Source organism: Artemia franciscana, chromosome 7, assembly GCF_032884065.1.
Source record: "Artemia franciscana chromosome 7, ASM3288406v1, whole genome shotgun sequence".
Lineage (NCBI taxonomy): Eukaryota > Metazoa > Arthropoda > Branchiopoda > Anostraca > Artemiidae > Artemia > Artemia franciscana.
The window spans coordinates 9,447,547-9,472,379 of record NC_088869.1 but is presented as its reverse complement, the minus strand read 5'-3'; the positions used below and the strand labels follow the sequence as shown (position 1 = coordinate 9,472,379).

The 24,833-nt window shown below is 33.6% G+C and overlaps 1 protein-coding gene across 1 annotated transcript in view; it reads right to left on the bottom strand.

The window, feature by feature from the left end:
• Nucleotides 1-24,833, bottom strand: part of LOC136028819 (uncharacterized) — a 314,462-nt gene that overhangs the window by 109,910 nt on the left and 179,719 nt on the right. The window lies entirely within an intron of this gene.

Here is a 24,833-nt window from a genome sequence, read left to right as displayed (position 1 = left end):
AAAATCAAGACTTCTTAGGTAGCCGAACAAGGCTATATTCAATTTACAATTGAAAGAAATATCTATCAATAACTGGTAAAAAAAAATAACGGCTACCCTCTATGAATAATAAAATTAAATACCTGTCATCGATAGATATTCGCTTCAGTTGTAAATGGAAAGATAGTGGGATCCAAGAAATTATTTCGATTTGATTTATTTGTAACTTTCTATCCGGGTACAGCATTTTCATTGGGGGGTTGTTTTGAGTGTTTGGGGCCATTTCCAGATATTAAGCTGAGTCATACGTCCCACTTTCTGGATTTTCCATAACTTTTAATGTTTCCCCATAACTCTCTGACACGAGCTATTCTTCGTGTGGACTGGAATGACAGGGAAATGCAATGAAATCGAATGGAATTAAATGCACGAGAAATGTATTTTTAGCCGCGATCTATGTCTATACAGCGCTGAGACATTTTGTGTTTAAGAATGAATGGGCGCTCGGACTAAGCTAATTAAACTACGACTTTTTTCTATCCTTAAAAAAATAAATCGTTCAGCGAAATTACTCCACGTCACGGAAGTCAAGTCTTATTACCATTGACTATTTCTTATCTATTATATACATGAAATTATTTTGAATCATGAATTCGGTTAAAATATTTAGAAACTTCAGTTTTTAATTTATCACCAACTTTCTTGAATAATAAGAAAAAGTTTTGTTTCTTCATTTTTTTTTCTTTTTTACACTCTTACGTATAGTACGCAGTGCATTCCCACCTTTTCCAAGTCCTTACTCCTTTGAACCTCAAGACCTTGCATTTTTTTTTATCTTTGAGGCCCCCCTTTTAGGAGATACTTTTTAGCATAACCCCAATTCCCTTTTTAATACTCACAAGAATCCTTTCACCCACAGTTGGCCACCCCTGGCCTACAGGAATGGTTTAAGAGAGGAAACCCTGACATTTTTTTTTCCAAGCAGGACAACGCCATTGATTGTATGATATTTATTTTATACATCAGAAATGAAAGGTTTCCTTTCACAATCACAAATACTGACAAAATCAAAATGCATTGTGTTTGAATTTTAGTGTGATGACTATTAAATAACTGTATAAAAGTAGAGGATTAACATCTTTGTGTTACATGAGAGTTTCAAGTGTTGAATTAATGAAGTAGAGAAGCTCTTTTTTTGCACTTACACTATTGCTTTAAAACAATGCAATGTCTTTAAAATGATTGAACATAAACATAAAGTTTTCTGTTATCAATTAGAGGTCAAAAAAGAGACACCCCTGGCCTTTATATGTTTTGGTATTTTGAATATTAAAAATTCGGCAATATATGGATTAATGCAAACACATAGATGATTCGTAATGAACGTAATTATTATAAATCTATTATTGTAACCATCCTGAAATTATCTTATTCTATTCAGATAACATACGTGCAACTATTGTCAAAGCCTGAAGCAAAAATCCTTGGTTTATCAGTTTGTTGAGGTTGGACTTCAAGCAAATGTAGTGGAAATTCATCCTCAAACAAAAAATTCAGTTTTTGGATCCTTCGGTTTATCGGTTTCTTGAGGTAGGACTTCAAGCAAATATGGAGGAAATTTATCCTGAAACAAAAAATTCAGTTTTTGGATCCTTCGGTTTATCGGTTTCTTGAGGTAGGACTTCAAGCAAATGTGGTGGAAATTTATCCTCAAACAAAAAATTCAGTTTTTGGATCCTTCGGTTTATCAGCTTCTTGAGGAAGGGCTTCAAGCAAATGTAGTGGAAATTCATCCTGAAACAAACGATTCAGCATTTGGATCCCTCGGTTTATCGGTTTCTTGAGGTAGGACTTCAAGCAAATATGGAGGAAATTTATCCTCAAACAAAAAATTCAGTTTTTGGATCCTTCGGTTTATCAGCTTCTTGAGGAAGGGCTTCAAGCAAATGTAGTGGAAATTTACCCTGAAACAGACGATTCAGTTTATGGATCCCTTGATTTATCAGTTTCTTGAGGTAGGACTTCAAGCAAATGTGGTGGAAATTTATCCTTAAAAAAAATTCAATTTTTGGATCCTTGGGTTTATCAGCTTCTAGGACTTCAAGCAAATGTAGTGGAAATTTATCCTGAAACAGAAGATTCAGTATTAGGATCCCTCGGTTTATCAGTTTCTTGACGTAGGACTTCAAGCAAATGTGGTGGAAATTTATCCTTAAAAAAAAAAAAAAATCAGTTTTTGGATCCTTCGGTTTATCAGTTTCTTGAGGTAGGACTTCAAGCAAATGTAGTGGAAATTTATCCTGAAATAGAAGATTCAGTTTATGGATCCCTCGGTTTATCAGTTTATCGAGGCAGGACTTCAAGCAAATGTAGTGGAAATTCGTCCTCAAACAAAAGATTCAGTTTTTGGATCTCCCAGTTTATCAGTTATTGAGGTAGGACTTCAAGCAAATGTGGTGGAAATTTATCCTCAAACAAAAAATTCAGATTTTGGATCCTTCGGTTTATCAGCTTCTTGAGGTAGGACTTCAAGCAATGTAGTGGAAATTTATCCTGAAATAGAAGATTCAGTTTATGGATCCCCCGGTTTATCAGTTTATCCAGGCAGGACTTCAAGCAAATGTAGTGGAAATTCATCCTCAAACAAAAGATTCAATTTTGGATCTCCCAGTTTATCAGTTTATTGAGGTAGGACTTCAAGCAAATGTGGTGGAAATTTATCCTCAAACAAAAAATTCAGTTTTTGGATCCTTCGGTTTATCATCTTCTTGAGGTAGGACTTCAAGCAAATGTAGTGGAAATTTATCCTGAAAGAAAAGATTCAGTTTATGGATCCCTCGGTTTATCAGTTTATCGAGGCAGGACTTCAAGCAAATGTAGTGGAAATTCATCCTCAAACAAAAGATTCAGTTTTTGGATCTCCCAGTTTATCAGTTTATTGAGGTAGGACTTCAAGCAAATGGAGTGGAAATTTATCCTGAAACAAAAGATTCAGTTTATGGATCCCTCGGTTTATCAGTTTATCGAGGCAGGGCTTCAAGCAAATGTAGTGGAAATTCATCCTCAAATAAAAGATTCAGTTTTTGGATCTCCCAGTTTATCAGTTTGTTGAGGTAGGACTTCAAGCAAATGTGGTGGAAATTTATCCTCAAACAAAAAATTTGGTTTTTGGTTCCTTCGGTTTATCAGTTTCTTGAGGTAGGACTTCAAGCTAATGTAGTGGAAATTTATCCTGAAATAGAAGATTCAGTTTATGGATCCCTCGGTTTATCAGTTTATCGAGGCAGGACTTCAAGCAAATGTGGTGGAAATTTATCCTCAAACAAAAAATTCAGTTTTTGGATCTCCCAGTTTATCAGTTATTGAGGTAGGACTTCAAGCAAATATGGTGGAAATTTATCCTCAAACAAAAAATTCAGTTTTTGGATCCTTCGGTTTATCAGCTTCTTGAGGTAGGACTTCAAGCAAATGTAGTGGAAATTTATCCTGAAAGAAAATATTCAGTTTATGGATCCCTCGGTTTATCAGTTTACCGAGGCAGGACTTCAAGGAAATGTAGTGGAAATCCATCCTCAAACAAAAAATTCAGTTTTTGGATCTCCCAGTTTATCAGTTTATTGAGGTAGGACTTCAAGCAAATGGAGTGGAAATTTATCCTGAAACAAAAGATTCAGTTTATGGATCCCTCGGTTTATCAGTTTATCGAGGCAGGACTTCAAGCAAATGTAGTGGAAATTCGTCCTCAAACAAAAGATTCAGTTTTTGGATCTCCCAGTTTATCAGTTTATTGAGGTAGGACTTCAAGCAAATGTGGTGGAAATTTATCCTCAAACAAAAAATTTGGTTTTTGGTTCCTTCGGTTTATCAGTTTCTTGAGGTAGGACTTCAAGCTAATGTAGTGGAAATTTATCCTGAAATAGAAGATTCAGTTTATGGATCCCTCGGTTTATCAGTTTATCGAGGCAGGACTTCAAGCAAATGTGGTGGAAATTTATCCTAAAAAAATTCAGTTTTTGGATCCTTCGGTTTATCAGTTTCTTGAGGTAGGACTTCAAGCAAATGTAGTGGAAATTTATCCTGAAATAGAAGATTCAGTTTATGGATCCCTCGGTTTATCAGTTTATCGAGGCAGGACTTCAAGCAAATGTAGTAAAAATTCATCCTCAAACAAAAGATTCAGTTTTTGGATCTCCCAGTTTATTGAGGTAGGACTTCAAGCAAATGTGGTGGAAATTTATCCTCAAACAAAAAATTTAGTTTTTGGTTCCTTCGGTTTATCAGTTTCTTGAGCTAGGACTTCAAGCAAATGTAGTGGAAATTTATCCTAAAAAAAATTCAGTTTTTGGATCCTTCGGTTTATCAGTTTCTTGAGCTAGGACTTCAAGCAAATGTAGTGGAAATTTATCCTTAAACAGAAGATTCAGTTTATGGATCCCTCGGCTTATCAGTTTATCGAGGCAGGACTTCAAGCAAATGTAGTGGAAATTCATCCTCAAACAAAAGATTCAGTTTTTGGATCTCCCAGTTTATCAGTTTATTGAGGTAGGACTTCAAGCAAATGTAGTGGAAATTTATCCTTAAACAGAAGACTCAGTTTATGGATCCCTCGGTTTATCAGTTTATCGAGGCAGGACTTCAAGCAAATGTAGTGGAAATTTATCTTCAAACAAAAGATTCAGTTTTTGGATCTCCCAGTTTATCAGTTTATTGAGGTAGGACTTCAAGCAAATTTGGTGGAAATTTATCCTCAAACAAAAAATTCAGTTATTCATTCACTGAGTTTGAGTCATTTGAGTCACCGAGTCATTCATTGAGAATTGTGGTGTTGCTTAGGTTTTTTTCTTTAAGAATGGTTTAAAGTGCTTGAAAATAGAAAAGATTCTCATTTTTGCATGTTTTCATACCTTTTTAAAGCTATTGTTCAATGTAAACAAAATGCAAAGCAAATTTCAAAAAGTTAATTCAATGCATGAATAAAGCTAAATATCGATTATGAAATAATAGCAAAATTTTTGCCTTGTATTGAATTTTTTTTTAACTGGTTAAAAAGTTGTACTTCCTCTGTGTCAGTGACGTAATAGTTTTTGTTAACTTAAATTTACCCTAACTTCAATATCACCTACACTAATTTCAAATCTTGAATTTCTTCGAAGTTGGGTCGACAAGCTCAATTTGATTAATACAAGATTTACTGCTACGAATTACCAAACCAAAAAACTCCCTTTCGGTTTTGCAGGGTTCCCTTCCCCCACAAGGCACCCCTTCTATTGTAGAAACACCTTTAAAACATATATAAAAATTATTTTGCTTAAAAAACATCCATCATCCGACCCTCCCTTATCAAACCTGAAGGGAGTAGAATGGTGTGCCTTGATAAAATCCTTTTACATCTTATTCTAATCCTCCTTTAAAATACCAACAATTACATTACTAAATTCTTTACGATATCCATTTCAATACTCAAATTACCAAAAATAAAATTAGTATCTTAAAACTAGTTTCATCACATGAAAATTATCATAAAACCTCACAGCTATTTACAAGTTATAATCTTAATCCAAATATTTCATTTCAAAACTGAATTCTACTCATTTATTCCGCATTCACTCTCTCTCTCTCTCTCTCTCCACATTCGACTCTTTTTCAAACTGAAACATGCGACTCAAATGTATCAAAATTTATACAGGGAATATAAAGCCTGAACACTCATTGCTCATATTTTTCTAGTTAAACACATGTCTTACTTTGTTTATGATATTATCGAAGTGGTTTCATTATTCCGATATTATCCACTAAAGGCGGACTAGGATTTACTTATAACGCTTTTTGGTGTCTATAATATTCTGAGTTCTGTGAGTTCACTCGAAATAAACAAAGTGCTAGAAACATGGGGTTATGGATTTGAAATTTTCTATTCGCTACTATCAGGATTTACATTGCATCTAAATACATAACTCTCAGCTTGAATTTTGTGTCTCCTGGGTATGGCTTTTAATGTCTAATACCCGTTGACTTTTTTTTCACAACTCTACCACCACGTGTTGAGCTCAACCCAAAGGTCTTATATGAATAATCTCCAAGTATCGTTGAAACTGCTTCCCTACCCACAAACAACAGACGTACTGAGATTGCTTAAAATAGCGTCATATGATGTCTTTAATATTCTGAGTTCTGTGGGTGTACTTGAAATTTAAAACACACCATAAATACGGAGTACGGAATTTTAACGTCCTATTGTGTACTATCTTGATTTTAGCTACCTTGATTTACCTTGAATCTATTTAAATGACTGCAAGGATGTATCTAGGATTTTTTGTTTGTTGGAAGGAGGGGTAAAAAAATAGGTTTAAAAAACCATCAAAAATGTCTTTATAATTCAAACTCCCTAGCCCCCTCCCGCCTGGATAAGGTTTTGCCTGACTTTAAGCTTGTTTTTTGCATCACTTCAGCGTTTTTAATATGTATATTTTGATATTTTGAAACCGTCCTTTGTAAATTTTATAGTTTAGTTGCTTGTGAAATAATAGAAAAAATGTTTATTTTAATGCCCATTTTCTGTTGTTTTTTTTTAAGTACGTCTTTTCTGTTTATACAAAAATTTTATTTCTTACTCCTAACTTGTATTAGGCTTAACCTTTTTTGTCGTCAATGTATTTAAATTTAGAATTTTATTAACTTTTTTACATATTGGAATGCCATTGAGTGTTATCATCTGATTTTTCTTTTGTACATAATTTATCAAAACTTGTTTTTACCCTCTTGCGGTGTTGCAGCTTTTATTATTAGAATATTTTTAGCATATATTTAGTGCCTTAAATTTTTTGCTTTATATTTGTTGCTCTTTAAGATTTCCCGTTATGCTTAAGCTTGTTTATGTATTAAATAATGTATTTTTCTATATTCTTCGTGCAGGTTTGCGTAATTGGTCTTTTTCTAACTGTCTTGATGACTACTACTTAGAAATATTGTATAAACTCGTGGGTGTGTTGTTGGCCCCCTCGAATCTATAGTTGTTTATGCTGATTTCAAATTTCAAAAGTCGTGAATTGAATAATAATGAAACGAGTTCAGATTTTCTTTAGAAAAGGCTTTGCGTAATCAATCTTTAATTGTTCTTCTTTAATTAATTAAAAGGTAAACTAATTAGTTAATATTTAATTAAATAATAAATTAATACATAATTATAATAAATGGATTTAGTAAAAAATCAAAATATTATTAAATTAATCAATCATTAATTGATTAGTTAATATTAGTTACTCCATTACTGTAGTTCAATTAATACTCTAATCTAATTAATTAATAAAGAAACTTGCTGTTAATATTACTCAATTAAAATATAATCATAATAAATTGATTTAGAAATGAATTATAATAATAAATAATTAATTAATTAACAATGAAACTTGCTGTTAGTATCCTCGCGTCTGTAGCTTTGAAGCTGTAGTTTTTCAAGCGGATATAAAGGGAAATAAATCTGCATTGGAATTTAACCAAGATGAAATTCTGAATCCAAGAACAGGATAATTTTGAGTTCAATCTGAAGTTTTCTTAGGCAAGATTTTACTTTGTTATTCGCTAACTTTTCTTATTTCATTATTAGAATAATCTAGTTAATTATGATTTATCAGTTCGTAGCTGTCTTTAAACCTTCAAATTCTCTATGCTATTATTTGAGACATAAAGGGACATAGAACTAATAAATTAACCATATAACCATGGGATTTCTGAGACAAAAACTACCATTTTTCAATTTTCTTATGGAGTGTTTCATGGGAAACGTTTCAGTAATGTCGCTGCAATTGCTAAAGGGTGTATATAATATTTTCACTCTTAAGATATAATCGTTAAAAATCGTTTACTACGGTGTTCTCAAAGGGAGGGGCAGCAGAGCAATGTATGAGTTTTTCCACTTTGATCCCTCTTATCTTTATTGCCCTGGAACATGGTAACTTGGAATAGTCCTGAAGTTATGACAAGAATAGGAAATGTGGTGTAAAGAATGGTAAAAGTATAGCAATAATAATATACTAGTAATTTTATGTGCATGAAATCCAAATTTTTGAGGGAGTGGGTTGTACAAACGTTGAAGATCTAATCTTTTGGAAAGTGCATTTTTAGGCACATATACCTCATCTCTTAGACAGGAAATTTTAGCGAATTATCTGAAAATTTCTTTAAAGAAGATCTTTGAATGACTTAGCATATAAATTTCTTCACTTACATTTTATGTAAGTGACCTCTTCATGTGACCTTTTCAGTGACATTTCATGTAAGTGACCAATCATTTCATGATTCACACTAGAACAGCTGAAAGAATGTCTACTGCTGAACAACATAATATGAATTGAGTTATCAATGCCTGATATGTTAAAACAATTGAAGATGGGGGGAGGAGTATTTCAGGGGGCCGTATTATCTGGATCTGGTGGGGGGCTTATTCATCGCAACAATAACAGATCTAAACGAAAAAGAACGTTATTGGAAATAAGGAAAATTGTTATAACGTTTCGGAGGCAGGACTTCGAAAGTACTCTCCTCTCGGAGCACGTAATGCTGTACTTTTCATACATTTCTCTGGGCCAGTTATGCTATTGAGATACATTCGAATTTCTATAATGGTAATAAGAACAATCTTTTTTTTTTGCTTCCAATTTGTAATAAGTTATTATGAAGTTATTACTAAATAGATATTGAAACAACCTCTTTAGCTTTAATTTAAAAAAGTCTCAGATTTTTGCAAAAGAAGCTGCTAATTTTTTTGCTTCATTGCTTTATAAACTATGTTTAATTCTTCTACTGTTTCTTCTTTGTTATATAATTTATTTGTTTTATCTTATTTTGTTTTTTGAATATCCTGATTTGTTGTTATTTTGTGTATCTGCTACTTTAAAGTGATTGTTTATTCTCTTTTACAATTTGGTTGTGGGTTTTAAATAAACTGAGCCAGTTCATTATATCGCTGTTTTCTTTTGTAATATTTCTCTTTTAGTTTTTAAGGTGGTCCGATAATATGTTAGATAAAACACACTTTCTAACAAAGGTAATAACTAAACTACTAAAATTTGAAAATCTTGAGAGGATTTGAATTTTTAAGCCCCTGTTGGCCTTTGTTTACACTGTTGAGATTTCACGCAATAAAGCTGTATGTCCGGGATCTGTTAAGATCTAGCAAAGAGTATAGTCAAAAATTTATAAGGCGTATTGTACGGATAAGCTAATTTTAGCTGTAATGTGCAAGCCAATCACACATGTATTAAAAAAAAAATGTCAGTGCATATTCACCGTAAACCGCAAGCAACACCGTAAACCACATTTGGTTTAAAAAATAGAAATGCTAAGCTTCCAGGAATAAGCTGGGTTTTGCTCATCTTATTTTTAATTTCTACGTTTAAACGGATGTCTGGGACCGATTGGGTGGGGTCTGTTTTACGTTTTAACTGCAAATGTCGTCCCTGAGCCGTTTTTCCGAGAAAAAAAAACAAAAGTTTGTGAACCAAGGGTTAATAAAAACAAAATATAGTATAGGAAAATGGGACTTGCCGTTAGTTCCCACATGCTGCGATTTGTACCAATCCGCTAACCCTATATACGATCATTATGCCAAAATACGAGAGATCAAGATTGACAGTAAGGTTCCTTTGAAATGACCGGGGTTTGTTGCATCTATAGATGTAACGTTGTGACTTGTTGTCATAAGTTCTCGGCTTCAAATGTTACTTATAAAATGTTTCAGAAATTAAGAATTTATTTTTGCTGAAGGAAGGTGTTTTGTGCTAATTATTATTGTTACTTTGTTAATGATAGGACTAGATCTTTCTGCACTCTGAGACGGCTGTCGTCCAGTAATTGCGTTAAGGTAATATTGTCTGGAATAGAAGTTTGTTTACTGCAGGTTCGGTAAAGAAAAAACTGATGTCTTACCTAAATATTTTAGATAGATAAGCATTTCAACGAGGTCTTGACCCAGTCCACCCATCCAATTACCTAGGACAAACAGCATAGCCAAATACAATCAATAAAAAAATCCATGGACATACAACATCGTAATTAGTAAATATAAGCCATCGTAAACTCAAAAGGAAAACAACTCGAATCTACTCAGTTAATCATAATCAATCAGGGCTCCTCAGATAAATGCAGATTAACCCTTATTGGTTTTGGCCGCTTTAAATTGAGAGTTGCGTGCCTACCATAAGTTCTTCACGGTATCCCCGTGATAGATGAAGTTTTGAAATACATGCATATTTATAAAATCATCAAAAAATAACTAGAAAAAGAGATTAGATGTATACTAGAAACCAACGATTAAATTTCCATAAAAACTTTTTAGAACAGATTTATGTCCAAAAAAACACCAGGTGCATTAGAAGATAAATTGCTTTATTGGTTGTTAAGGACCGTTATATTTAACAGCCTTCCAAGCTGACATGAATACCATGTACGATATGCATAAAAGGACCCAAATCAAAGAAACAAAGAGAAATTTCAAAAAACAATTCCCAATATCATTAGAAAACTGTTTGCGTATTTACTTAAATGCACAGTGAAAACTTAATTTTTGGAAATTGTCCAAGGTATCTTATTTGCGAAAAAAAACCTCTCGAGATCAGTTAGTGGCTTAAAATTTGACATCTATTTTTTAAATATGTATAATTACAGCATATCTAAATAATTGTGAGTAAATGGCTGAGTATGCGATGTTCGTATGAAATCTTAATAAATGCGTCACAGTTTATAGTTAATAGATCATCCAAATATTATTAATTATTTGAAAGAGAATATTTAATTTTATTTGGGTTATTCTTATTCGTCATGTAATTAGATTCTAATTGGCTTAAAAACAAGTCAGCTATAAAAAAAAACCGTAAAAATGAAAATCGCGACAAAAATTAAATAACTTTTAACTTATAACGACAATAGGATCAGGTCGGATGAAATCAATTCCGCAGCTTTGAATTACCTCTGTCCTATTCCCCAAAGTAAATAAAGGTAATACTTTCTTTAATGGAGAAATAAAAACCTTTAAAAAACAACTTCGCTGAATTAATTGGGAAGTTAAGTAAATTTTCTCTCCATATTCAAATATTCCGTATTCAACTCTTTTTAAATTTAAAGTTTTTTCACGTCAACAATTTTCAAGAACTTTGTTTCCTAGCAAGTTGAGAAACAACTTGAAATAAGGCCTATTCGCAATGGGCTAGTGCTAAATGTTTGCCATATTTTTCGTAGAATTTTCTGGCTGGCTGAAACATTCTATAAAAATTCTGAATGGCTTGAATTTGCACATGTCAAATATTGGTATCTATAAAATCTCACTGCCAACAGGGCAGTAGCTGGTCAAGCAGTTACTAGGTGATGAATCACCTATTACATAGGTGATTCATTGATCTAAAAAAAAAAAAAAAAAAAAAACGGTGATTGGCAGAACAGTGGCGATTCTGGCTTCTCACGCGCCTGGGGCAAAATCCTGATTAGGAACCTTTTCCTGCCCTCTCTCCCAAAAAATTTTCAGACCAAATTTTAACAACATTTCCATTTATTAACAAATTTTTTTTTAATTTAGTAAGTAAGTAACAATTTTTTCAAATTTCTAATGATTATCTATTGTTTTAATTTAATTTGTTTTCATCATTAGTATTTAATTTTTGTCGTTTTAATTATTTTTATCTTATTAATTGATTAATAGTTTATTAATTATTCTCATTTATTAACTACGGCTTCTATTTTGTTTTAATAAAAATAAAATTTCAAACATTACAAAATGATTGTAACCGATAGATTATTTATTGCAAATTTTGTGCCCTAAAATTTTTGTCCCCGGCGCAAGTGCTCCCTCTTTCTTTCCCCTAAAACCACCTCTGTGGCAGAGGAAATTTGAAAATTAGCGAAAATTTGATAGCTAAATATTATACAAAAACAATCGGTACTTCTACACTTTTTCCAGGTCACTGAAAATTTGTGGATGTTTAAATCAGAAATTCTGGATTTCTAAGAAATCTGACATTAATAAAGACGAATAAACAAATCAGCTATGGGATGGTGGGATAATTATGTTCAATACCAGATTAAATTTGGATTTTTTAGAACTGTTGTTTTGTTTCTTATCCCTAGAGATAAACCCGTTAAACACATAAAACAAAAGCTATAAAAATGTTGTTTTTGTTTCAAGGTTGCAACCTGTACCATTTCAGCCTCTAAGTCTCGGGGATAGTATATTGATCCGTAAGTTACAAATAAAGTTGTATTTCATTTACTCGCTGAAAGACTATATAAACTAGATTAATAAGTAATAATTCCCAACAAAACAGACCCGACCTTACTCTTCTTCCTAATTAGTAAAAAACTGATAATTTTTCTACCGACATGTTTAAAATTTAAAGAAGCTCTTAGGTGTTTTACAGTACCCCAGAAGAATTTTCTAGACATGTTGCCATACAGGGCCAGAACAACCACATCCCGGCAATGGCGTTATTTTGCATTTTAATAAAAAAAATTTACCATCCATAGATATTGAAAAGTAGATCTCGCCCCTCTCCTACATTTTAGTGAACTGAAACTCCCTCTTGCAGTTCTCTGAAAAAAAGAAATGGTGAAGGTTTTCACGCATCCAAGTTACCTTAAAAAGCCTTTACACCAAACATGTGAGAAGACGAATTGAGAGTTAGCTGAATGAAAAGATAGCTAACAAAAAGTGTTAAGCTTACATAGCTACCCCTTCAGACATTGTGCTTTAAGGGTACGTATAATTATAGTTACTGCAATCCAATACCAGACATGCCATGAATATACCCATGCAATTTTGAGTTACTACACCCGTAATTAGTTCCTATATGAAGCAAATTACTTAACACGGTGATACTTCTTAGACCTAGAGATGATGGAGATAATATTTTAAGAGAACTATAATGTGGTCTTAGGAAAGAAAGAAGATGAATAAACCGAATTTCCACTCTTAGATTAATATTTGAGAAGTGTCTGAGTCATCAGACCCCTTGTAGTTCTCAGCTTTATAGATTATGAGGATGCAATTTATTCTGCCGATAGAAGAGCTTCAACAAAGGTTCTATCTTTTTATAGTATAGTAGATAAATAAATTAAAGGGATTAATGTTATGTTCGAGAATGAAATTGCTTCAGTTGAGGTAGGAAATAGTGTTAGCAGCTCATTTCGTCTTAAATTAGGAGTTAAGCAAGGTTGTGTTTTATCCCCATTTATATGGATTATTTTGAAGGACTTTTTCTTAAGAAGTGCGACGAAGGCTATGTAAGAGCGTGGAACCAAATGGAAAAGCAAAGCTCTTCTAGACTAGAATTATGGTGATGATTTGAATGCCCTAGCCCTAGATGAAAATGTTAGCAAAACTAATGATTTTTGAAAGTTTTGACAGTTGAGGGAGCAAGAATTGGTCTGACAAGTTTTTACCAAGTGAGTATTATTTGTAAAGATGGTGGATGCTGTGAACATGTTAAAAGTAGAATAGCCAAGGCTGAGGGTGGCATTTCACAATTGAAAAAAGTTTGAAATAACAGGAAGATAAGTGTCCGATTCAAGATTAAAATATTATAAGCTACAGTGATGTCAAGTGAAATACGGTTCTGAAACGTGGGAACTCCGAAAGGTGGTAGAGGATTAGTTAGATGTTTTCAAGAGGGGTTTTCAACTGATTCTTTTGTGTACCCGTCTGACTGACCATATTTCACACAGTGAACTTTGAGAAAATCGTGGTTCTTTCCAGCTTTTTAGGGCTATAATGAACAAAATGTTCAGATGGCCAGGATATTTTCTGTAGATGAAGGAGGGGAGATTGCCAAAAGTCGTGCTTTTCCGTCAACCATGTAAGGCCAAATGAAAAGTAGGTCGTCCCAAAATAGTGTAGGAGGAGGTCGTAAGGAAGGATATAATGGAAATTGGAACTTCTTGGGATTGTGTAAAGAGGGAGGTCTTGATAGGGTTAAATAAAAATATAAACCGAGAAAAAAAACATTATCTACAAATGCAATTGTTGCTACTGTGATTGAGCATCACAGAAGCTAAATAAAGTTGATTTAGCGAGAGCACTGAAGCGACTCGTGTTCTCAGTTGATTCTGTTCTCATTGAAGCAACTCGACAGTTATCGGTTGCCAGTACACACTCAAGAATTTGAATCTATAGGTATAGGGTTGAAATAACTGAGATAGATTTGTATGGAGGAGCAGCGAGTGTAGCTGTGTTGACCTTGGGCAGCTTGGTGCTGCAATTAGTCGTTAGTAGTAGTTTCAATAGCAACATGTTAGGAGACAAATTTACACCCGGTACCGGATACCCTTACATGTTTTTGTTCAATTCCAGATAGTCCACAATAGTATAAGTTTCCAGTTCTGACTCCATCGAATCTCGCCCTCTAAATGTTTTTATAGTTATCACAATCCAAAATCCCTGTTAACTTGAATATATCCGTGTTATTTTGATTAACATTCACAAATAGTCAGTAAGGAGGCTATTTTAGCCCATATTTACCAGCAACCGAGGTTATTCGATGTTTGAACTACAATCTTAATGTTTCTGAGAAAAAAAAGGGCTAATATTTACCAATATGGGCTAATATGGCAAAACATTTACCTTCAATTGAGGGAATTTAATTCTTGAACTAGAATCCTTATCTCTCTGAGATAACAAAACGGCTAATATTTACCTATATGGGTTAATCTGACACAACAATTCCAGCAACTGAGAGAGTTGGATCCTTGGACTAGAATCTTGATCTCTCTGAGATAACAAAAAGTACTAATATTTAACCAAAAGGGATAACATGCTGAGACCAACAATTGAGGAAATTCGATGCTCGAACTAGAATCTTAAAATCTATGTGAAAAAAATATGTACAGGCTGGAATAAAAGTGACAGATTTTAAATTGAATCCTGAAATTCCACAAAACAAGACGGTATTTTTCAAAAAAAAGGGTATTTTTCAGGAACTGCTTTAAATGGATATAAAAACAGGACACAAAACCTGTCAGCTATTTATTTATTTTTCTACTTAGCATACTAAATAGTGATGTTTTTGCAGGCAAGGTGGGCTGTAAGGGGTCATTTTTCAAGCAATTTTGTACTTGGCAATTAACATAAGGGTAAATATTAGCACATATTTTTAAACAATTCTGGAAAAAATCTCAAGACTAACTCTTTAGTAGGATATATTATAGTAACTGCAATAAGTACATTTTGCCATATTAAGTCATTTGGGTAAATACTAGCACATATTTTCCAGTAATGTTCTACCATATTACCCACATGAATAAATATTATTGCATATTTATAAGCAATTCTGGACATAATTAAAAGATTGTCTCTGTAGTAGGATATACTGAGAAACTATAATAAGCATCTCATCATTCACAAATGTCAATTTTGACAGCAATATTCACTCCAATGGTCATGAATTTATTTTTGGTCGTTATCTAAATTCAAGTCCAAAGTTTTTCATGTGACCTACTTGTAATTTATTGAATGTTTGCATCTCCAGCTTTAAAACAAGAGCCTTTTTTGAAGTTATGTTAGATTAAAAACTCCAGAAATAGTGGAAGAAGATGATAAAAGACAGGGGCACCAATATTGTAGGGGGTGTGAGGAGGCGATTGGTCAAAAATTTTCAAAAAAAAATACAAAAAAAGGCATTCTATATAATCAAAGAATGTGGTGAAAAATTCAAGGAAGGGGCAGTTTCCCAACTCAGAATCGGCATTCCTGAAAAAATTGCAGCGATAAATATCCTACTTCATATCGAGAAGATACTGGCAAAGCCAAGTTTAATGAAATCTGGAAATTTTCATATTTTAGGACGGTTAAATTTAAAATTATCATTTATCATATTGAAAATGATAAATAAATTAAAATTTATCACGTGTCCAACTTGAACTTGCGGATAATGAATTACTGCAGTTATGACCAAAAACACATTGCACCATCAACCCGTTTGAGGCGAAGACAGCCTTGCATAATTGTCTGCCACCTCAATCTATTTGAGCTTCACTCTTTACTACCTTTAACGAATTTCTGACTTCTTGTTAATACCCCTTTTCGTTGCTTTTTCCATACTTGATTATTTTGATCATAGTTTTCCAGTTGTAGTAAATTGCTGCGGTAGGAAGGTTTTAGTATGATAGATAGGAGGTACTAGTTAGAATTAGTATGTAGTAGGTATATAATATGTAATATTCTTCAGTATCATCAGGTTCAGGGAATCAGAAGATCTTATACAAAAATGTGGAATTTTGTATATTTTTTTTTTTGCCAGAAGACAGATCACGGATACTTGTTATTTTTATTTATTTTCTTTTGTTCTTCCAAGAGGTCATCGTGCTGAACCAATCGTCCTAGAGCATTGGAAGAGGGTTTATTTAAAAGCAAATGAAAAGTGCTAGTACCCTTTTTAAGTAGCCAAAAAGATTGGAAGGCAGTTAGCTCCCCTCCCATGCGCCTCTCCCCCAAAGTCGGCCCATCAAAAATGTGGAATTTTGTATTTTTTTGCCAGAAGAAGGATCACGGATACTTCTTATTTCATTTATTTTCTTTTGTTCTTCCCTTTTTCTTTTTGTTCACCACAAAGATAATCATCGATAAAAAAAGAAGTTTTTTTATCGGTGAGCCCATCAAAATTTTGAGATAGCCAGTTTGTTCAGCATATTCGAAAGGCCCAATAACTATGTATTTGTTTATGATATGACCCCCCACAGCGCCCTGGGCTAAGGATTCCAATTTATGAAATTTGTTCATTTCTCACGTGTAGTATTTTTTTATTGGGAAGCATACAGAAATTATTCGATGGGAGGAGGGGGTGTTCTGTAAGGAATATTCTGCGGGTGGGAGGATTTTATATGGGGAAAATTTTCGTTGGGAGGGAAGTTGATGGGGCGAGCTTTTAAAAGGAAATTTCCACGTGTGGAATTTGCCAGAATTTTTATACGAGATTTATTTTGTCTTACTTTCTCTTTAGCGGACTAATCTTACACATGGAGATTTCATAGGGTATTCTCTGTCGAACCTGTCAGTGGGGTAGGAATTTTCTTGAGAATTTTACTGTGGAGGAAAATTTTCTGTGTGAGAAATTCTTCTTGGGGGGAAAGATTCTCCCTGAATAAACTTTCTCTTTGAGGAAATTTCCATTGAAGGGAAGATTTACGACATAGGGGAGATTTCCGGTAGGAATGTAAAAAAGATCAGAAATTAAATAAAAACAATTTTTTTTTTCAACTGAAAGCCAGGAGCAGCATTAAAACTTAAAACGAACAAAAGTTATTCTGTATATAAAGGAAGATGCCTCTTTCTCAACACCCCACGCTTAACACTAGAGTTTAAACTTTTGTTCCAATTCTTAGAGAACTACTCTTGAAACACAGGGACCGTTTTATTAGAACAAGGAACTTTTTTTAAAGTACTTAAAAACTTTAGCGTGCTAGAGTGTATTGAGGAGGAGACAGCCCCCCTCATATGCGGAGTAATTTCGGTTCGTTTTGAGTTTTAATGTTGCTCGTTACTTTCAGTTGAAAAAACTTATTTTTTATTTAATCCTTATCAGAATCGATAAAAAAAAGTTAGATCTTTGCAGTTATCTTCTTAGTCAATGGTGAGTCTTTTTGACGTAATTTTTCCTTTGTTGGAAGTTTTCTAGAGGAGTTTAAAACTTAGGTATGGTATCTATAAACTATTCAACTCTTTTTATAATTGCGAAAGTGTTCAAAACTAGCTTATATGAAAAATTTCCACTATTTTGCTATTAATCTGAAAAAGTATAGCTTTCACTTTTTTGTTGACTTTCCAGCATCATAACTATGTTTCTGTTTGTACCAAGGATGTTTGAATTTATTAGATTTAAAAGAAAAAGCTTCAAGTTTAACTTATTCCTAGCCTCCCTGGCTCCCTCTACTACTATCTAACGCCTAGATAATACTTCGGGCTATGTGTAAAAATTTTCTGATTGTATAGGATTGCATTATTTTTTTTTGTTTTTTTTTTTCAATACCAGTTTGAAAAAAAGAACTGCAAAAAAATCACTTTTTGTGAAAGGGAGCTTGGAACCCACTCTAAATATAAATTATTTTAGTCCAACCCTGGCTTTACGCATATTGTTTCGTGACGATTTATTTTTTATTTATTATTGTTTACGATTTATTTTGTGACATATCGAAATCGAAACATCAGACTCCAAAATTGCAGGTTAATGTAATTTTTATTATAGAGCCACACACTAAACTTATATCCGCATTCAATTTTAAGTGCCGAAATATAGAAACATTAAAAGAACATTCCTAAGTTCATAAGACAAAAAAAGCAAATTGCTAAAGTCTATTTATCTATCTACTTCTACCTCTCCCTTTCCCAAAGGATACTAGTCTTTAATGAATTGGGTCAAACTGTGTATTTGAAAAGCCAAACATCTCCGCATCTATCTACAGCACACACGAGGCCAACGGAAATCATTTTATGCTCCTATCCAAGATCGTGATTTATAACGTTTTTTACAATTAAATAAAAAAAGGTTTTTAAAACTGAAAGTAAGGAGCGACATTAAAACTTAAAATGAACAGGAATTATTCCGTATATGAAAGGGGCCGTCCCCTCCTGAACGCCTCACTCTTTCCGCTATTGTTTCTTATTACTTTAAAAAGAACAGTTTTGACAAAGAGTCAAACTAATAAACAAAACAGACTGTGATAACAGATGTGATGAACAGAACAGATATGATAATGAAAAGAGTCAAAGAGATAATCTAATTCCTTCAGCAGTACATCCCTCCATGTCTCCAAGTTCTTACCATATGAAATACCCCATCCTCCCTCCAACACAAAATTCCCTTCAGTCAATCCCATTCTAGCTGAAAATTATTCCCCCAAAAACTCTTGTGGACGATTTTTTTTCTTAGCCTACTTTCCTTTATTTCTGATCTTTATTTCTGAAATCATGCCAAAACTTCCTCTCCGTGGAAAATTCCTCTCACAAGTCTCCCCTCACCCCTAGTAGAAAGGTGCTCCCGCAGGAATTTGTCCTCTGGAGAATTTATTCTGTTGAAAACTTCTCCATGAGAATTTCTCCCGTGGAAAATCCCCCTTCCCCCCGCCTACGGAAAGATGATCTAGACAAGTTTAACCTGGGTAAGTATTTCCCCCGGACAATTAACCTCCCTCCTCCCAGAAAATGTCTGTATACTTTCCAATAAGAAATACTATACGTAAGCAATGGATGAATTCCATGACTTATAAAACTTTTTCCAAGGGCTAAGGGGGTTAAATCATCCTCATAGGCATAGTTGCTGGGGTTTTCAACTATGTTTTATAAGTCATGGATGAATTCCATGACTTATAAAACTTTTTCCAAGGGCTAAGGGGGTTAAATCATCCTCATAGGCATAGTTGCTGGGGTTTTCAACTATGTTGAACAAAATGGTTATCTCAGGATTTTGATCGGATAACTTTTAGGAAAAAAAGGGGGGGGGCCAGTTGCCATCCAATCGTTTTGGTCACTTAAAAGGGGCAATAGAAATTTGAATTTTGTCTCAAATGATCTGTTTCTTGATATTCTAGGACTATTGGTTCGATGCCATCGCCCCTGGAAAAAAGAAAATAAATAAACACGCATCTGTGATATATCTTCTGGCAAAAAATTCTAAATTTCATATTACTAAACTTTTCAAGCATGCTCATCAAAAAGGCTACATCAACCTTTTGGTCGTACTACTTCGAGGAAAAAGGGGGCTACGGGGGATATCTGTCCTCCTATCTTTTTGGTTGTAATCATCCCTAGAAAAAAATGAACACGCATCCATGATCTTTCTTCTGAAAAAATATACAAAATCCCACATTTTTGCAGATAGGAGCTTGAAACTTGTACAATAGGGATCTTGGATACATTGACCCTGATGGTATGATTTTCCGTAAGATTCCTCGACTTTTAGAGGGTATTCCCCTCTTTTTGAAAATCAGGCAAATTTTCTCAGGCTCGTAACTTTTGATTGGTAACACTAAACTTAATGATTTGTACATATTTCGAATCAGCATAATAGGACAATTTATATATATATATATATATATATATATATATATATATATATATATATATATATATATATATATATATATATATATATATATATATATATATATGTATATATATATATATATATATTCAATTCAATTTAATTCATTTAATTACAAAATGATTTAACACATAACATTAATTTAAGTGGTTGCCAAAAAAAGACACAAAACCACTTGATACTGGGCGACCACATATACAGCAAACACTTAACAAGCAAAACTCTTAACAACCGAACAAAACAAACAAAAAAAGGATATAAATAATAAAAAAAAATGACCAAATTGACCAATCTCTAATAATGAAAAAAAAAGGGAAAAAAAGGAAAAAAAAACATCTATGAACCAAGATCCGGAGAAGGTTTTTCATTGTTCTCATAAATAAACAAAGGTGCTCCACCCCCCTTGCTCTCCAGAGGACAATTTAAAACCTTAGGACCTATATATATGACACAAATGACTGTAAATCGGCATTACGGGTACTAGCACTACTAATTAGTTTATTTTCTCTGTAAAAACTGTGAAATATCTCAAAACTAACACAATTCCAACAATGATACGAGAATATTCCTGCTTGGTAGTCACAAAGTTGCCCAGCATTAAGTACTTTAAGTTTATTAAGTTTATTTAAGTTTATTAAGTTTAAGTTTTAAGTTTATTAAGACATGCCTCAGTGTCATTAACTTTATCCAAGAACCCATCAATAAGTTGTATAGCTTTGTTTTGAAGAATGTGTACTTGTTTAAAATTTAAATAAAATTCGCTTAACCACAACCCACATCCATACAAAGTACATGGTGGATTAAAGCAGTATATAAAAGTAATAAAAATTTGTGGTGGTAAAAAATTGTTAAAATGTCGAATTGCTCCGATTCCTTGTTGGACTTTGTTACAACAGCATCACCATTTCGTTTTCCTATTTATAAACATCGTTTAATGTATTCTTGCTCCCCAAAAAGATCAAGAATAAGGATCTAGCCCCCTATAAGCGTCCATGTGGAATGTCTCTATAAAAATGATTTGTTCGAGTGATCCGCCTTGAAATCGAAGGAAATGTTGATCCTTCAATTAGATTTTGATATTTCAGGCTCCCATCCTGACAATCAGAATCAATGACAATCCTGACAATCAATGAAGTTTTAAGGGATTAATATTATAGTTGAAGTATTTTTTTCGTACGATTATTAAAAAACATATTCCTTTTGGTATCTTACCTTCCTCATCTACCCTTACACAATGACCTACAGTCCCTCCTTAATAATAAATCACTATATTGTGAAGTAAATCACTTTACTTAGATAAAGCCTTAAAATAACCAGAAACTAAGGGTGCTGTCGCCTAAGTACCCTTGTGGACATTATCCACATTTTTTCACGGCGAAATCCTATCAGACAATTTGATCTTCTCTGACAGTTTCTCCTGGACAATTACCCCGTAACATTCTCTTCATATATAGAATTATGTATCCAAAGAGAAAGGAAGACAAATAAAAATAAAACTAGGTATGAATTAATGGATATTCCTCCCAGAAAATGTCCTCTCCACAAAACATTTCCCCTGAAAAATTCCCTCCCTTCTCGGAAAACCCACCTTGAAAAATTTCCTTATTTTTCTACAGTAATAAATACTCTCTAAAGACAATGGACAAATTGTAAAGCTTAAACCCATTTCCATTGGGACTGTTTGGGATCATGTCACACCTAGAGGCGTATTTATTTGACCTTTCAATCACGATAAACCAAATTGCTCTTTCAAAATCTCATTTATATGTCTTTGGGGAAAAAAGGGGCACGGGAAGGGGCTAGTTGCCCTCCGTTCCGTGTGGTCACTTAAAAGGGTACTTAAACATTTTATTTTTTCTCGGATGAGTATACTCCTCGTCTTCTAGGATCATTGAGCCTTCAGATAAATAAAGGATTAGTTCTAAGGAAAGAGGATTGACTTAGAAATGATATATAATTCCTATTAATTTCAGGGAATATATCTGGTCTATGTTGTTATTAAATAAAAAAAAAAACAAGAGCGACATTAAAACTTAAAACGAACAGAAATTACTCCGTATATGAAAAGGGGCTTTTCCTTCTCAACGCCCCGCTCTTTACGCTAAAGTTTGACATTTTCTCTTAACTCTACATTTTAAAAGAGTAAAAAAACTTTAGCGTAAAGAGAGGGGTGTTGAGAAGGAAAAGCCCCTTTCATATACGGAGTAATTTCTCTTCGTTTTAAGTTTTAATGTCGCTCCTTACTTTCATTTAAAAACTTGTTTTTTTTATTTAATTTCTGAACGTTTTTGAATCAATGCATGTTTTGATTTTGGCTCTCCGCTGAGGAATAATTAAAACGAAATTCGTATATTTATTTATTTTTTGGCTAAATGGCTTTCTCATAATTTTGATCGAATGATTTTGAGAAATAAAGAGCGGGGGAGGAAGCCTAGTTGACCTCCGATTTTCTGTTAATTAAAAAGGCGACTAGAACTTTTAATTTTTTACGAATCTTTTTATAAGTAAAAGATATACGTAACTTATAAATTAGCCTACGTAAAGAACTTTTGTATTCTTATGTTTTTATTACATATATGAGGGGATTTGCCCCCTCGTCAGTACCTCGCTCTTTACACTAAAGCTTAAATTTTAATCAAAATTTTAAATTAAATTAAATTTTAAATTAAATTTTAAATTAAAGAATGACCCCTGAATCACAAAAGCCGCCGAATAAATAGTTGAAATTACTAATAATACTTTAGCGTAAAGAGCGAGGTATTAGGAGGAGGTGAGCCCCTCATATGGGCAATAATTTCTGTTCGTTTTAAGTTTTAATGCTGCTGCTTACTCCCAGCTGAAAAAAAAACTTTTTCATTGTTTTTTTTTTTAAGTAATGCTAGTAAATCCTGCGCTCCCTTTATGGAAAATTTCTTCCCCCATGACAAATTCCTCGATGAAAAGTTCCCCCAGCATATCCCCCTCTTCTCAACCCCTGCCTCCAACCAAAAAATCCTCCTGAAAACGCCTGTACACTTCCCAATAACCATTACTATATGTAAGCACTGGTCAAAGTTTTGAACTTGTAACCCCTCCCACGGGGACTGTGGGGGAGTAAGTCGTCCCCAAAGACATAGTTATAAGGTTTTTCGACTACGCTGAATAAAATGGCTATCTCGGAATTTTGATCCGTTGACTTTTTGAAAATAATTGGCGTAGGAGGGGGCCTAGGTGCCCTCCAATTTTTTTGGTCACTTAAAAAGGGCACTAGAACTTTTCATTTCCGTTAGAATGAGCCCTCTTGCAACATTCTAGGACAACTGGATCGATACGATGACCCCTGGGAAAAAAAAAAAAAACAAACAAATAAACACGCATCCGTGATCTGCCTTCTGGCAAAAAATATAAAATTCCACATTTTTGTAGATAAGAGCTTGAAACTTCTACATTAGGGTTCTCTGATACGCTGAATCTGATGGTGTGATTTTCGTTAAGATTCTATGACTTTTAGGGGGTGTTTTCCCCTATTTTCTAAAATAACGCAAATTTTCTCAGGCTCGTAACTTTTGATGGGTAATACTAAACTTGATGAAACTTATATATTTAAAATCAGCATTAAAATTTGATTCTTTAGATGTAGCTATTGGTACCAAAATTCCATTTTTTAGACTTTTGGTTAATATTGAGCCGGGTCGCTCCTAACTAACTAAACCCCAAAATAAACGGAATTTATCAAACAGTTCGTGGTAAAAAACTGTAAGTAAAGGAGTGACCCAGCTAAATAGGAACCGAATCTCTAAAAAACGGAATTTCAATACCAATAGATATATCAAAAGAATTGGCTTAATATACCAATTTTAAATAAATAAGCTTCATTAAATTTAGTCTTAGAGATTAAAAGCTACGAGTCTGAGAAAATTTACCTGATTTTTCACTTAATTTTTAGGGGGGAAACATCCCACTAAAAGAATTAGAATCCTAATGAAAATCACACCATCAAATTCAGCGCACCAGAAAACTCTACAGTAGTCGTTACAGGCTCCTATCTACAAAAATGTGTAATTTTGTATTTTTTTGCCAAACGAAAGATTACGGATGCATTTTTTCGTAGTGATTGTATCTAGCCAATGGCCCTACAATATCGTGAGAGGGCTCATTCGAACTGAAATTAAAAGCTCTAGTGTCCTTTTTAACTGAACAAAATGATTTGGGGGCAACCTGGCCCCCTTTTTTTCCCAAAGTCATCCGATCAAAATTTTGAGATAGCCATTTTGCTCATCATAGTTGCAAGGCCCAATAACTATGTCTTTGGATATAACTTGACCCCTCCCCCCACGACTTCAGGGAAAAGGTCTTGAAGTCGTAAAGTTCGCCTATTTTCTACACATAGTAGTTCTTTCTATGAAGTATGTATACATTTTCGGGTGGGGGGGGGGCAGATTTCTCGCTGGGGGTTTTTCTACGGTATAATTTTTTACGGAGAGGGACGTTTCCGGGGGTGAGCTTGTCAGGGCAAAATATACAGGTGGAATTTGACAAAATAACTATACGAAATTCCTTTTAAATGTCTTGCCTTCTCTTTTCCGTCTCAATTTTACGCGTGGAGTTGTTACGGGTAATTGTCCGGGATAAATATTCACCGGAATTGAATCCAGAGGATATTTCTGTGGGTAGGGAAATTTCTACCTGGAAGTGGAGCCAGATTTTCTGGTATTACTTACAGACGATCAGAAATTAAATAAAACATACAAGTTTTTTTCAACTGAAAGTAAGGAGAAACATTAAAACTTAAAAACGACCAGA